Source organism: Sus scrofa, chromosome 18, assembly GCF_054392235.1.
Source record: "Sus scrofa isolate SSC_HxYL_T2T_F1_AM1 chromosome 18, Sscrofa_HxYL_maternal_Yorkshire_Landrace_v2.0, whole genome shotgun sequence".
In the NCBI taxonomy this organism is placed as follows: domain Eukaryota; kingdom Metazoa; phylum Chordata; class Mammalia; order Artiodactyla; family Suidae; genus Sus; species Sus scrofa.
In genome coordinates, this window is record NC_139400.1 from 12,527,827 (window position 1) to 12,544,846 (window position 17,020).

At 48.7% G+C, this 17,020-nt stretch overlaps 1 protein-coding gene across 7 annotated transcripts in view; it reads right to left on the bottom strand.

The window, feature by feature from the left end:
* The window catches only part of DPP6 (dipeptidyl peptidase like 6), a 1,001,611-nt gene that overhangs the window by 439,754 nt on the left and 544,837 nt on the right, over positions 1-17,020 (bottom strand). The window lies entirely within an intron of this gene.

Consider the following 17,020-nt stretch of genomic DNA (forward strand, 5'->3'; position numbering starts at 1 on the left):
ACAAAGGGTCAGTCTGCCCTTCCAAGCGGCTCCAAATGCTGTAGCTGTGGCTGCCGAGGTGCTGCCCGCTGCACAGCCAGGCCTCCACTGTGGTGGCTGCGACCCACCATCTCGCAAGGATGACCCCTTTACAGCAGAACGTGGCACTGGCTAAGGGCCTCCTGTCCACCCCTTGCGCAAGGAGTCAAAGCTCCATCAATAGGGAGGCAGGACCAACGTCTTTTCATCTAATAACAATTTCAAAGTTTCCCTGGTGCAGGTGCACCTGAGGAGGAACAAAACTACCATCACGTTGAACTGCCTCGCTCATCCTTCAGCCTCAGCACTCTATTCCTCTAGCCGTGCACAGAAAGAGATAAATACTCGAGAGATATGGTTTGTACTCAATAGCTCATTACATTCCCTGAAGGCAGTTCCTATCCCACAGTCTCTGATTAGTCCTGGCCACTACTTGCTGTAGGTATGTTTGCTTTCCGCACAGACAACTTGCTCATAGGCAAGAATGGTAGAGTAAAAACACCTGCCACAAATTTGAAGTTTTTGCAGATTTGGGATCTAGCCTAGAGGAGCAAGCTGAAGACCAAAGAAATGTCATGCTTCCCTTGAAAGGCCAGGTGCCTCCAAGAGGTCTGCAGTCTGCCTTTACTCTTTAATCTTGAACCCTCTGGCGTCCCCTTTCCCTTATACAAAGAAGCCTGAATCTACACTGCATGAAGATGGTTCTTTGGGACATGAGTCCACCATCTTCTCAGTTTGCTGGATTTACAAATAAAGTCTATTCCTTCCCCAACACCTTGTGTCTCGACTTACTGGCCTGTTGTACACTGAGTGGTAAGAGCTTTGACCCACAGGAACCACCCCCACCCCAGGGTTCCTTCAAGGTGCTGCCTGGCTTCTTCTTGAGCTGAGCCTCAGATACTGTTCTGATGGTCTTCCTGGGACTGGCTGTTATGTCAGTTCTTCCCACTGAATCAAGAAGTACATGGCTGGGTCAGTTTAGATGCTGTAGAAAGACCATCACACTGCCTCTGTGGCTCTGCTTTTCATCTTCTTCACACATGGCTATAGGGCCCGCTCTGGACCCAGTGGCTTCTAGGCTTTCAACGCTCCCCACTGAACCCACATGCTACACATGGGGCAGTCACTACAGAAGACAGCGAGGTGGGGAGCCCTGCAGACGAACTGAGTTCAACATCCAACACTGCAGGATGGGGCAAGTTAGCCAATGCTTTTCACTCCGTTTTCTCATCCCTGAGGCCCAATTAAGAAGGGCATCTTGGCATTCCCACTGTGACTCAGCGGGTTAAGAACCTGGTATAGTGTCCATGAGGACGCAGATTTAATCCCGGGCCTCACTCAGTGGGTTAAGGACCTGGTGTTGCCGAAGGCGGTAGCCTAGGTCGCAGATGCGGCTTGGATCTGGCATTGCTGGGGCTGTGGTGGAGGCCGGCAGCTGCAGCTCCAATTTGATCCCTGGCCCGGGAACTTCCACATGCCTCAGATGTGGCTTGTAAGAAGAAACAAAAAGAAGAGCTTCATGGGACCGAGTGTGGATTATATGGTCAATTAGCAGTAACTTAATAACACCTAGTAGAGCAAATATTAATTAATAATAATTTGAGGTAATTAAGCAAAATACCTATTTATTGCAATTCTGACAGTAGCATCTCAAGCTGGGCCTGTGTGAAGCATGAGGTCAACTCAGACACCAGGTCTTTTGTCTTGCTAGCAAATACTCTCGCGATCTCTGCTCAGGTGTTTTCCAAATTGCTTTCTTTTTTTAACCAACAAGAAAGATTGCATTTATCCCTGGTAGATTCCACCCTGTTGATTTTGACTTCTATCCCATATGCACAACATAACAAGCAAAGCAACATGGTTTCATAACATCCTCACTAAGGCAGGCAGGAAGAAATCTACAAAGGCCTTCACCTCACCCTGACCTTCAAGGGGAGCCATTCCAGAAACAGCCAGGAAGAAGCACACATCCTGAGGCACCTTGAGGCAGTGGCATGGCAGTGCACTCTGACTGCTGCTTCTCAGCATTAAAAATAAACACTAGATCCTCAGTGGCAACTTGTATCCCATCAGATAACTCTGAGCAAGAGGAACAACCAAAGGTTTGTCAATCAGCCACCAGCCCTCAGCATCCAGCATCTCACATGCACAGACTCTCAACAGGCTCAGTAAGAATTCACAACAGAAGGCAGATTCAGCCCAGGCCATCAGTGATGGATTCCCAGCGGGAGAGGACAGTAATTATACGGCTTCCTGTTATTCTGAAGCCCCATACTCTCTACTTATTTATGTCAGATAATTTAATTTTTCTGGAGTACAGTCATAAATCACACAGGCTGTCACTCGGAAAATAGTTCATTGTTATGCCCAGCGAACTTTAAACAAGGCAATCATTTTCTACTGTGTTTCAGTTTCTTTTCCCAGAGCTGACCCAAGTGACATGTCACATGAAGACTTTTGCTGCAAAGCACCAAATCCAGTTGTGTTCAGAAGGGTCAATGCATTGCCTGTACTACTCTATTTGGGTCTATGCTAGGTTATTTTTCAGGTCTTATGAGTCTCTGGCTTCAAAAGATCATCCTGTGCTGCTTGGGGGCAGTTGGTCACAGACACAGAGAAACTCTGGGCCTGAAACTGGGGATATGACAAGAAAAAACTACGGGAAATCATTTAGGATTTTGAACCAAAGTGCAGAGACTTGAGAGACGAAGAGGGCATGGGATTAGGGGTCCAAAGGTGACCTCAATTCCCCGTGAATCCCATGAATAGCTCCCTCCTCGGAGTGACACCCAGGGCACCCAAGCAGACAGCTGTATACTCACACTGTAAAAGAAACCAGGAAGAACAAATCGGACTCCACAGTAGATCTGTTTCTTTACTTTAACCTTTGTATCTTACTGCTTTTGCTACAAATTAAGAATGTTGCCTATAGCCTGAAATATACAGAATAGCCTATTGCCAAGGCTCTGACCCTTCACAGAGAGATAAAAGGTTGCAGATCAAAGAATAACATTCCTCATGTTGGAGGTTTAGGGGAACATCATGACTTGACCTTGGTGAATAGCTTCAAGAACAAAGGAGTCCAGCCCCCAAGAAGTTGGCAACAACCAACCACATCCCCTCCCTTTCTTGGTGTCAAGGAAGCCTGCATTCTGCTTGGGATAAGGTGGTTCTTGAGGACATTCGTGTGGCATCTGCTTGGTTTACTGCCTTTCTGAATAAAATCACTTATCACTTATTCCTTGGCTCCAAACTCGTTTCCTGATTTACTGGCCTGTCCTGCAGCAAGCACAATGAGTTCGTACTTGGTAACATAAAGAGAGCGGAATCAACTTGCAACCATTTACTCTTCGCCGCAAGGGAAGTGAAGGGAAAGCGGGTGACATGGTCCAAACTGATTATCATGAGAAGTTAAAGTCCATGATCTAGATGGAGGTATTCAGGAGAAGCCTGTCTACTTGAGGGACACCTCTGCTGTGGTAAGAGCAACACAGAGAACGTGCGACGAAAGTTCCTTCCTAATATAGCTTCAGTAACGCCCGTCTCTCCCACCTTTGTTGAGAAACGGAACACGTTCAAATCAGGTAATGAAAGGCCCGACCAGGTAATAGTTCTCCTGCCATGTGCTGCCCGGAGCTTGAATGCATGACAGAGAAAAGGAGTTTATTTTCTGCCATTTTCAAGAGAGGATATAAAAAGGCAACATTTATTGACCTTAGCGAAGCCCTTGATGCAATTAACAGCAATTTGGCTAGAATAAAACTGCATGCAATTGACCTTACTTCATTAGTTTGAAGATTATTTTACAAATGGAGAGCAAAGTGCTGTAATTTAACAGATGAACTACGATAGCTGATTAAGTGAATCTTATTTCAATTCCAACAAACCCGGACTATTTTCTAAAGATAATGCATTAATGAAAGAGACGCTGTACTTGTTGGGTACAAGATCAAAGAGAACTAATGTAGCTTTTTAATTTTAATTTTAGATGAATTTCTTTTTACTTTAACCTCTTGCCTTACATATTAAGGTCAGATATTCATTGTTCCTGTTCATTTAAAACACGTATCATACGAAGATAATAAAAATGCAATATGAGAATTCTCTCATTTTAATGTTAAATGATACATTTGAAAGAAACTTTTGTTCAGTAAACTCATTTTTTTAACTCTTAAAATACAAGGTAATATTGCCTAGTTGGTAAAACCTGGAGCTTCATTAAATATGAGCTGCTGATGTAGTAGCATCAACTTTCAACAAAATTTGCTGATCATCTTCCAAGTTTTTCATTCTTCATATTTTTCCTTATTTCATTCTTTATATTAACATTCTTATTTCATTAAGAATGAAATTAATTCAAACAAAATGGCCTTAACAAGATGAGATGTGGTACAGAAACATTTGCAGGAATTTGTGCGTGTTTGACTTAAGAGAAAGTTATTTGTTTTCAAAGCTGAAACGTAAAAGAGGAATGAGATACCCATGGAATTTAGTTACATTTAATTTCTTAGAGTTAGCTAAAATGGTCTGACTATTGAGGAATTGGTCTAATAAGTTATCACTTTTAGGGTTATCAGAAAAGAATAAAGTTCCTTCACAAATCATCAGTCAATACATTGACAAGTAGTAAGGCATTTATTTGGTCAATATTCAGCTAAGTACTGTGAGGATGAGGAATAAAAAATCCAAAATGTCCTCTTGCCATAATGAAAAATAAAATTACAAAATTTTATAAAGCAAAACCCTGTTTTAAATTAGGACTAAGAAATTCAAAGTCGGTATAAAATTAGTCTTCACTGAAATTTCCATTTTACTAACATAAGCAAATAGGAAAGTGAGTACCACAGGAATTAAACAGAAAAAATAGCAAAGAATAAAAGGATTTATATTAGCATCAACAACCCCCAAAGACTTAGGAATCAATCTCATAAAAATGTGAAGGACCGCTACATAGAAAACTTTAAGGTGTTACTTTAAAAGAAATTAAAATCTGGGAGTTCCTGTCATGGCTCAGTGGTTAACGAATCTGACTGGGGACCATGCGGTGCAGGTTCAATCCCTGGCCTTGCTCCTTGGGTTAAGGAGCTGGCGTTTCCATGAGCTGTGGTGTAGGTTGCAGACATGGCTCTGGCGTAGGCCAGGCCAGCAGCTACAGCTCTGATCCGACCCCTAGCCTGGGAACCTCCATATGCCGTGGGAGCGGCTCAAGAAATGGTAAAAAGACAAAAAAAAAAAAAAGAGAGAGAGAGAGAGAGAGAAATTAAAATCTAAGTATATGGAGGATAAGAAATGAAGTCCTGCTGTATAGCACAGGGAACTCTATCCAATCACTTGTAATAAAAATGATAAGACTATGAGAGAAGGAATGCATATATACCTATAACGGGGTCACTCTGCTGCCCCGCAGAAGCTGACAGAACATTGTACATCGGCTATAATAAAAACCTTTAAAAATTTAAAAATAAACAAAGGGAGGGTAGGTCACATTCATGGATTAGAAAATGTCCTATTATGACTATGTAAATTCTCATCAATTTCCTCTTCTATAGACAGACAGCAATCTCAGCCCCAAATCCCACCTGCTGCCTGTGAGTGTGTGTCCACGTGTGTAATCTGACAAGCTGATTCTAAAGTGTTTATGAAATTTTTTTTCCAACCCGGGAGCAGGGAGTATCTTTCCATTTCTTTGCATTTCTTTAATCTCCTTGATTAATGTTCCATAGTTCTCGGCATATACGTCCTTTCCTGTAAAAGGCCAAGAACTTTAGATAAAGACCATCTTGGTATCTCAAACCATCAGTTAACAAGACTTATTTAAAAGATACAGTAATTTAAATCATGTGATTTCAGTCTAGGGATAAACAAGAAAACCAAGGGAACAGAGAGGCTGACCAGAAATAGATCCACGTGTCACCTGACCTTTCATAAAGATGCCAGCGCTGTACGGTGGAGCAGGGATGGCGTGTCTACGAAACAGGGATGAAGTCATTCAATATCCATATGGAAACAATGAATTACGACTCCTGCCTCACACCACATTCACAAGTACGTGCTGGATCAATCATGGACTTAAACGTGGATGGCAAAATAATAAAGCTTCCAGACCATAACAAAGGAAAGCACGACATGGCCTTGGACGGGGCCCAGATTTCATTAGAGGATAACAAAAGGAAAACATGAAACAAAAACCAAAGATGAACAAATTAGACTTCATCCCAAATGTAACATACTGTTTTTCAAAAGACACTATTGTGAAAACCACTGGGTGAGAGGGCGAGCGAGGAAGAGAGGGGATGTCTATTATACCCTGTCTGGTGGTCTCAGATCCAGAATATATGAATAGCTTTTCCAAATCAACAAGTGGGAAGGGGGAGTCTGGTAACCTAATGCAATAAAAACAGACTGAAAAAACTTGAAGAGGCGCTTGAGGACAGCTCCGCAGACAACAAGCACAGGAAAAGGCGCTCAAGCACCTCAGCCATCAGAGAAAGGAGATTAAAATGACAATGAGATCCCATTACCCACCCACCAATCTGTCAAAAATGGGGGAGGGGAGCTGCTGGCCTCCACACTGCTGATGCGCGTGTAACTTAGAACCTCTGCTTTGGAAAGCTCTGGCGGCATCCTACGCACAGCTTGCAATCCTCTATGCAAATGCAGGCATTTACCCACTGAAATAACTTGGGAGGACGTTAGCAGTGCTGTGCAGGAAACACAAGCCAGGGAACAACAGGTGTGGCCGTGGACAACAGAAAGAGTAGACGGGTACTGTGTTCATACAAGGATAATGCTTCCCAGAAATGCAAGCGGGGTCTCTACCACCAGCCAGAGCACCCTCTCGGAAACGAATTTGAGCAAATTCAAACTGAATGAAAGACTATGTGCTGCATGATTCCGAGCCTCTAAAGTCCAAAAGCAAGCAAACAAATGGATCGACAAAGACGCCAGGATGGTGTCTGCCTTTGCGGGGAGAGGGGCCCCCTGGGGACACCAGGACTGAAGAATGTTCGCAGGGAGGCTGTCTGCACCTGGGGTGTGTGGAAGAGAAGGTCACAAGTTGTCGCAGCAGCCAGAGGGTGAGCATCCGGATGCAGATGAGAATACTGCCATGCATTAAACGTCGGGGGCTGCGGGATTAAGGGGCGAAATGCATGCATATCACCCACGCGCCTGTCCCGTGACACTGTCCAGAAACATCAGCTGTTATTATTAGACCGGGAACAATGGAAATGAACAGGAGAGAACAACCCGTGAAGATGTTCTGATAGATGGATGCTCTGAGCGCATGAGGGGTGGGGGGCGGGGGCTGCCAGCCAGGAGCAGTGGGGCAGGAAACTTCCACAGGCGTGGACGTGGCACCGTTGATTCGCTCTGGCCTTACTGATGGCATTCGTGGGGGCTGCTGCCCAGGGACACAGCACCGTGGCTCACTTATTGCTTCTGGCCCCCTGCGCCTCCCACAGTGCCAGGCACACGGCCAAGGCCTCAGAAATACACGGTGAGGGGAAAACCCCCATCCGCAGGGTCTTCAGGGCTCTTTCCCCGGACACTGATGGGCAGAAGAGATGGCAAGAGAACACGGGACCAGGGAATTTATTTTCTAAATACGTCTTCTCTTTGGAAAGGCCTGGCCACAGGAGTATATGAGGTTTGTTCAGAGATGTGCCTGTCATTTTCACAGCAAGCCAGCCGTCCTCCAGCTTAATTTTTAACTGCAGGCTTCCTGCTCCTGCTCCTGCATCCGTATTGGCCAGAGATGACTTCCAGTTTATTCCATTTGCCAAAGAGTCAGCTCTTACCTGACTAGAGCTCCGTTCGATTAGGTTAGCTATCAGGTGTGGTTTTGTCTTTGCCATTAAAGACCCTGGAACCAGGGTTCATGAAAAGGCCTGTCCACTTGCCAGTAAAAAGACACAGGAGAACATTTAGAATTCTTCCATCACTCAATTCTCATGGAGAATTCCTGACTCAATTCTCATGGAAAATTCCTGACGCATGGGCCGCATCCACCTTGATGCAGGAGATAAACTCAGTGTGTGTTCACCCCAGAGGGACTTTATTCTGGCGCTTGATACGCTGGCATAGCCACTTTTCTTTCTTACTCTCTTTTTTTCTTTTTTTGGACGTGTCTGCATCATGCGGAAGTTCCGAGGCCAGGGATTGAACCCAAACCACAGCAGTGACAACGCCCGATCCTTAACCGGCCAAGCAGCAGGGAGCGCCCACCTCCACTTGAATGCAGCTGTATCTTTCCTTCTACAGCAATTTACAAACTTCAGAATAAGTCTAGTCCAAGCACTTGTTATAAGAATATACATGGAATTCAACCAAAAAGAAACTTTACTAAAAACGTCACCAAATGCACAATTAGGCAAATCTGCTCCTGTTGGTTTCCTTCTTCTTCTTTTTAGGGCTGCACCTGGAGCATTTGGAGGTTCCTGGGCCAGGGACTGAATCGGCACTGCAGCCTGCTGGTCTACAGCACAGCCACAGCAATGCAGGCTCCGAGCCACCTGCGCAATCGATGCCACCGCTCACGGCAACGCCAGGGATCCAACCCAAAGCAACCCAAAGCCTGACAGGGACAATGTTGAGTCCTTAGCCGGCTGAGCCACACCGGGAACTCCCTGCTCTTATCTTTCAAAGAGCTCTCCTCAAACCCTGTGCATCCAAACAACCAGGGATCGTGTTAAAATGTGGATTCTGTGTCAGCAGGTGGGGCTGAGACTGCAGGTCCGAGGTTCCCAGAAGATGCTGATAGTGTGGGTCTGCCCACCAGGGCCAAGGGCGCACGACTGAGCGCCTCGTTCGGGCCTCGCGTTGCTGATGCATATGTGCAGTTTCTGTTTCTAAGGAGGGAATGAGTGGCAGCAGAAGGAGGCTGTTCATTTCTCTTTGTTTCTTAAAACACAAACAAACAAAGCACCGCTGGTAGTTAAATCCCATCCTCAGTCCATAAACATCCAGATTTTTAAGGACAAATGAAGGTAGCTCTCAGCAGCTGCTCTGTGGTTGTTTATTTCTCCTCCACTTGAGGTCTGCCCGGGTCAGGCTGCCAGTGCAGCTCTGCGGGGACAGCGGGCAGTGCGCCAGTCAGGGGTGACCTGAGGGGGCAGGGGGTCAGCCGGCGTCCACGGGCTGCTACTGTCACTCTCCCCCCCTCCATCCAGCAGGCGTGACCCAGACCACGTGGGACCAGCCACTTGCCATCCTCTCTTCCTGAGACCACTGCACTCAGCTATGGCAGAGACGGGGCACCCTGGGGTGAAGCAAACACGGGCTCTGTAGTCTCTCGGGGTTCAAATCCCAATGCTGCCACTTAACGTCTGTGTGGGCAAATGAGCCTCCTTTCTGAACCTTCCCATCCTTCCAGGGGTCACCTCAGGCTGGCCAAGCACGGCCAGCACAGGCCCAGGGCTCACCTGCCTGGACGCTGCTACTGTCCTGGCTGTGACAGGCAGGTGCAGGATGGGGCTCGCCTGGGAAGGGGGTGGGATCGGTCAACCATCATTTTTTCTTCTCTTTAGGGCCAAATATGTGGCACATGGAAGTTCCCAGACTAGGGAGCTGGACATGGAGCTGCAGCTGCCAGCCTACACCACAGCCACAGCAACGCCTGCTACTTAACCCACTGAGCGAGGCCAGGGATCAAACCCTCATGGATGCTAGTTGGGATCCTTATCACTGAGCCACGATGGGAACTCCAAGCATCATTATTATTCATCCCATCTTCTGCTTTCCTGTGACCAGCAAGGGTCTGCGGATGAAAAATCCCACCAGGGTGACTGAACAGGGGGCTTCTCCAGGGCTCGGAGCTGGAGGCCAGTCCCCCCAGAGGGGATGGGCCAGCGATGCACCCCACTTCTTTGTGCAAACATGTGCTAATAACTTTAATTCCATCTCCTACATGCATGGCACGTGCCTGGAGCAGACCACCCCCCAGTGCATCCTGGGAGTGAGAGCAGAGAAGGCTGTGGGGGTGCAGGTGCGGGAAGGGGGGCAAGGTCCCCTCCTGCCCGGCCTCAGCTACTGGACCCTACTCTCTGCAGCCAAATGTGTGCCATGGTGCACCTGCTCAGACAAGGCCCCGCAACTGCTGGGCGGTGACCCCCACTCTGAATTAATCAGAGAAGCCTGCTCTGTGCTCTCTAGGGGGACCCAGAGGGCTACACGCCCGGCTGTTAATTTTGTCACCGGTTCATCTGTCTGCCACCCATTTTCCTGCCACTCACCCACCAGGCCTGCCTGTCCCCCTCGCAGCATCCTTCACCCCAGCTTTTATTCTTGCTAAGTGTTCACCTGCTTGTCAAGTGGAACCGAATGCAGCTCTTGCCCGCTTCCCGACTCCAGGGGCTGTGTCCTTGTAAAAAATCCCTAAGTAAGTCTTTCAGCATCTTTTCTTCACTCTGCTTCAGGATGCACGGCCAACCTTCTAATGCTGACCTTTCCCCGAACACACGTTCCTTCAGCACTTGTGTTGTGAGAGGGAGGGGCCGGGGGGGGGGCTTGGGCGTGGGGCAGCCACATGAGGCATCCTTCCCACAGCTGTCACTGTAACCCACACAGCTGCAGGTCGCACGTGTGGAGCACACTCTGAGAAGTTCATTACTTCCTAAAAACCGTACCTTTCACAGCAATCTCCTGGCGCCGAGCCAGAAACGCAATTCCATCTTTCCCGTGGGACTGACCACTCACGGCTTAGCACAGGCCCGTGTTAGGCAACGGTGTCTGTGACGCAAGGGTTTGTGGGTTTGGCAGAAAACTACAGCATCTCTTTCCTTGATGCCGACGAGGCAGCACACATCAAGCCCCCAAGTCGTGCCTTTCCTCGTGGCCTGGGGTGTCACGATGCGTCTTCCAGATGCTTCCATTGGCTCTTCCTAGGCTCTCTGTCCTCCATCCTCGGCCCACTTCGAGGACGGGGTTAAGGAGACGTGTCCTCTCATACGGAACACCTGATTGAACCAACTAACGCTCTCAGCACCACCCTCTAATGACGATTCACTAGACGGGCCACTTCCCTAAAACCCTGCAAAACGACCCAGACAGCTGGTAACCTGCAGGGGTCCGTGGCATCCTGAAGAATGAGCTGCATTTGCTCGTGTTATCCTGCCTCTGGGTAACCCCTGGGCCATCCAGGCCAGGGGTGAAATAAACAAGAGAGAAGATTCCAGAGAATGACGGTGTAACTGCCAGGGAAAAGGCACGGGAGACGCCCGGGCCACGGGCAGAGGGACCGGCTTCCAGAAACGGGGACGGCAATCCTCACCCCATCACTAAGAATCTCTCTCCTCTTTTAAATCTCTACGCGGAGATTTTTAGAAATATTGTCAGAAGCAGTTAGTTTGGAGAACATCCAATTAGGCCAGACAATTCTGTCCCGGGGAAGAGTGGGGATAATGAAATGAACGGATCTTGGTGCCAGCGCTGGTGACATGCAGACTCTGTGCGAGCCTCTTTCATCCCTGACATCCTGAGTCTCAAGTGATTTTTCATTTGCTCCGGGTTTGTTTCAATGATCCTAGCCTTTAAATAATTGGCTATTTCACCGCTTATATTCTACTTTAATCACAGAAGACGTCCAGTGAGGAGGAAAAATAATCTCAGGAACCTCAGGCCTCGGAAGCAGCCGGTCAGGTTTAATTAAGATTTTCATGTCTGTAGGGATTTTGATGAAAAAGTGCGGTGCTTTTTAAAAATAATATTTTTAGTCCAATTATTTATACGCATATAACTGAATGATGGGCAGGGCTGCCATGTACATAAGGAAAACCTTTCCAGCTCAAAAAGAGGATGCGCGATGGTACCGGCAGCACCACGGGAGAACGTGGAGATTATCCCACCAGGCGGAGTCAGTCAGACAGAGAAAGATAAATACCCTATGATCTCACTTATATATGGAACCCAAAATACGACACGAATGAACTTGTTTATGAGAGAGATTCACAGACACAGAGAACAGACTTGGGGTTGTCAAGGGGTGAGGTGGGGGGAGGGAAGGAGGGGGGGTTTGGATCGGCAGGTGCAACCTAGTCTATTTAGGATGGACCGACAACCAGGTCCTACTGCGGAGCCCAGGGAACAAACCACAATGGGAAAGAACAGGAAAAAAAGGCATATACGTAACCGAATCACTTTGCGCTACAGCATAAAGGAACACGACAGTGTAAAGCAACTGTCCTTCAGTTAAAAAAATTAAAAGAGTAGCATCCCGTGACTTTCCAATCACATTTAAAAAATGAACAGGAATGTCTTTCCCTTTCAGCCACTCACAAAGGAAGATGATTTCATTCCCCCACTTCGGGGCACGGGACATAGGCCTCTTGTTAAAAGGGCATCTGCCGGAATTCAGAGCATCGGAGTAGGTGGGTGAGGACTGAGAAGCATCCCCGGCCCTCGGCTGCACTTACTGCATGGCTCTTCAAGCTCTGAAACGGCAACACCCCCAAAGACCACACCTAACAGAGAGCAGGTGCGGCTGAGGCGCTCACAGGGACAGAGGCTCTCAGAAGCTGTCTGGGGCGGCGGGGGGAGCCACTGGCAAACATCTCCAGGCCTGGACCAGGATGCAGTGGCCGGAGAGGCTCCCTCCCAAGCAAGCTCTCCTCTGGCTGAAGGGCAAGCCAGGGGAGAAAAAAGAAAAGGACTTAGTCATAAACACCCTATTTTCCCACTAACCAGCTCTTCTCCATGGGGCTCATGGTCTACAAACACCTGTTACCATTGTTAGTAAAAGACCCATTCTTTCCCTGTTGTTCCGGGTTTGGCAACATTTGAATGGGACAAAATAAAAATGGTAATTTATTTCCAGCAATGTTCCTGCAGACGTGGAGATGGGCATATTTACATGTATACAGATGAAACACCAAAACACTAATTAAGTAAATTTAGTTTTCCCTTTAATCAGACTTCCAGGTAATTAGCTGTCAGTGAAGATAAATTACAGTTTATTCCATTTTTATATCATGCTTTGGTCAAATAAAGATTACGCTTTAATGGCCAGATTTAGTTGCTAATTTTTTCATGCAAATGAAAGGATTTGCAAATATTATCACTGGAATCTTTTAATGTTCTGAAAACTAATTTCTGCCTAAAACATCACTCTTTACACCAACAGCTTTATCCAAGGCTGGGGATTATCTGCTGGATCTTTTTCATTTAATACACCACCATTCAGATCTTTTAAAGCCCAGATCCAGAGTTTATCATCTCCTGTGTCCTCAACCCAAAAGTCAAGTCTGGATGGACAATGTTGAACTCACAGAGGACACGTCCTCTGTTCTTCCCAACTTGAACAGGAGAAATAATTCAGATCCACTGGGTTTGGTCAAAGGCGCCCATCCGACCGACCCACGGTGACACTCAGGGGTCCCCGTGTGCCTGAGTGGTCGTGGTTTCAAGGGGCTCCGCTTACGTGAAGGGTGCTTCTGGCATCCTCTCTCTCGGATCAATCTCAAAAGAAGAGCTATGGGGAGGAGGAGTAAGTGGAAAGCCTTTGACTGGAGGCGAAAGTTCACTGAGACTAACTAGATTTTCAGTTACTGGAAATCCAGAGTCAGCATGGACGTACCACTGCTTTAGTGTATCCCCGAGACACGTGTGTTTTGCATTTTGAAAATTACCGGGAGGCTCAGTGGTGCCTTTAAAGCCATCAGCGCGAGTCCCCGCAGACCCGAGTGTGAACTTAATGCTCCGAGTGGTATGACAGGTGACAAAGCAGCTCAGGTGTAAAGGTCGCTCAGGGTCCCTCAGGTCATGGGGGGTTCCGATTAGGAGTGAGAAGAGCACGCACAGAGTGGGTCTGAGAGGCTTGAGAAGTCCGTTTTTGGGTCTCCACTCAATGTGTGATGACACAATTTCCTTTATCCTGGGAGGAGTGAGGTTATGCTTCACTTGCAAATAATTTCACCTTTAGGAAGTTCAGGGGGGGCTGGCAAATAGGACGTGACTAGAATTCGGAGTCTCTGCTGCGGAGAACGTTTCCGTGTCAGGGCAGTGGGCAGGAAGGCTTTTACCTGAGAGGATCCGCTTGGTGGCAGGTGATGGCAAGAAGCAGCCCCACCTGCTCCTTGATCAGAGTGTTTCCATCACAAGCAAAGAGCATGTCTGTTTCAAGACACAGACGGGTCCTGTGACTCGGAGACTCCGCAGGCAGAGAAATGACGAATAGAGGGAGGGGCAGCAGGACGCGTCCCGGTAGCCAGAGCATCCTTCCTCCTGCAGTGCGTGGGGACGGCAGGAGAAGGAAGCAGCGGTGGAGACAAAGGACCCACTGACGTGCTTCTGCGGATGGACACTGCGGGGTCCATGTGGGACAGAGGGGGCAGCTGGTGGCAGGAAACACCTCCGTGGGGAAGATGAAGGCACCACAAAACCAGGTGGGGAACTGGTGACACGTCCAAGTGACAAAGTGATTACATCACTTCGGATACATCACTCAACCCTATGCCAAGGGGCTGCTTCGTGGGGTTTCTCCGTGCTGTTTCGGCAGCGGCCAAGCACTCAACGCTTAAATCACAATCTCTACTTTAACCCCCACAACAGCCCTTTGCGGTTATTACTCGGCTCATACCATTGAGGACAAGGTGGTGAGGTGGTACGGCGGCACCGGGGCTCAGGCAGAGGTGTGCTGCTGAATCCTCAGGCTGGCTTGGAGCCCACATCATTCTACGAGACTCCTGGGTCCCTCGGCCGTAGCCACACTGGTCTAGTTGGCAGCAGAACTGGTGCTAAAACCCATCACACGTAGGAACCAACCCGAGGCATTTACAAATGGCACGTGTGATGGAACGTGGCTCAAAGGTGGGGGCAGGCCAGAGGGAGACAACGACGGCGTGGGCTCTGCCAAGGGGCAGCCACCCTACCCACGGCGGGTGTCAAGGAGGAAGAGAGGGTGGGTCCAGGACAGAGCAGTGTCCCCCCAGCCCTGCCATCAGTCGCATCTCCTCCCATGCCATGATCCTTTTAAAAAGACCTCAGAGGAGTTCCCGTTGTGACTCAGCAGGTTAAGAACCTGACGTAGGGTTCCTGAGGACACAGGTTCGATCCCTGGCCTTGCCCGGTGGGTTAAGGATCTGGCATTGCCGTGAGCTGTGGTGTAGGTCGCAGATGCGGCTCAGATCCTGTGTGGCTGTGGCTGTGGTGTAGGCTGGCAGCTGCAGGACAATGCATCTCCTAGCCTGGGAACTTTCATTGCCACAGGTGCAGCCCTAAAAAGAAAAAAAATAATAATAAAATATGAATAAATAAACAGACCTTAGAAAAGTGAAGCTGAGTGACTTATTCATCCAACCTTCCCAGAGGGACGGGTCCGCCGGCACAGGAGGTGACAACCTCACAGGAACACTGGGTGACTCCAGACTTGGGGCTGCGTTGCCAGGCTGGCTGAGACGTGCACCATCTCACAATCAAGACAGTATCGGCTTCCAGTCTCAGGGCCGTGCACAGCAGAGGCCTGTGCGCTTCTGAAGATGCCGTGCCTGGGAACTGGGCTCTGCTCCTTCTTCGCTGTGTGCCCTTGGGGACATGCGTGCTCTGTCTGAGGCCACCAAGTGCACGGCCTTGTAATGATCGAAGGAAGCAGGGAAGCCGCAGCCGCCTTCTTGTTTCCAAGGCATTCGAATCTGTTCCATTTTAACAACTGACAGTCCCTCCGCACGATGGAAATACACCCCACATCACTTTCAGCAAAGCCCAACAATCCAGCTGGGTCTCTGTCAGCATCAAGGGCTGTTTTGAACATTGCAAGTAAAACCCCTTCAATCCTGTCCGTTTCTTGCCCTCTGCCCCACGACCAAGTGGGTTACTGGCTATTCTTTTATAAGCGCGGTGACTACGGCCACTCCAGCACGGACATGAGACTCCGGCAGGGACAGGCTGGCCATTTCCGCCCCGGTAACGTCACTGACATCTACCGCCCTCAGCGTTCAAGAAGTGGATGTTATTGTGCTGTCATCTGGGCCTCGCGTTTGGAAGGAAAGAAGTGGTCTAATTCATTTACGGTCCTCTTAAATCAAAACGCTCACCACGCGGTTCTTGATTGAAAGGTACAGAAGCCAACAGGCGTTCACGTCAATTTCTGGATAAGCAACACCGGCTGTTCTGTCAACTCCCAGAGCGACCGTCTGGTCTGCCTCCAGAATGGTCCTGAGCGTGATGAAATCTGTCAACGACCACCAGAGCCCCTCTTGGGGTGTGTGTGGGGTGCTCCACCAAGAGTCAGTGCCCACTTGTGCCCACTTCGTGCAGCCCAGCAAAGCTCGGGGGAGATAATCTGACGTCGCTCGTGCAGCCTGGTGACTCTGCCAAAAAGCAGCGCCTGGCGATGGGCTGGCCAGACAGGATCCACCGACCCCATGCCCTCCTTCCTCGGCCCCCCGAATGTGGGGAGGCCTCAGCTCTGAACCCCCCATCCAGCCACACCCTGGATCCGGGCTCAAACCCCTGCTGCACGTCCCCCTCTTCTGCATCACGGCGCTCGTACAGCCGTCCACGCCCTTCAGACCCGACCCGGGCCTGCCCATCACACTCGGCCGCCCAGGCATCAGGCCCTGGTGATTGACAGCCTCGCCGTCCTCCGCCTGCAGAGTCCTGCCTCCACCCATCCCCGCTGGAACGTCTTTTCTTCATCAGTTTTAGAGATACACCAGCTCTTAACTCTGTTCAGTTGACATCCCGAATTGCAATCTCAATGATCATAAGAAAAGAACTATGAGGATTCAGGTGCTGAGATGATTCCAGCCCCAAAGGACCCGAGCCTTGCCTCAAGCTCACCCGGGCCCCCCCGCCACCCCACCACAAGGCAGATCAGCAGCCCCTGCTCCCCGGCCCTGCACCAAAATATTCTCTATAATGGATTCTGAAGCTATCACCTTGCGAGTTCAAAAAACTGTTCTCTCATATTTATATTATAGGAGAAGACAATGGAGGAGTAGCCAGGAAAAAATGACAAGGCCTGGAAAATGGAAATTAATTGTAATTTTGTGGCATGGAGGACAAAAGG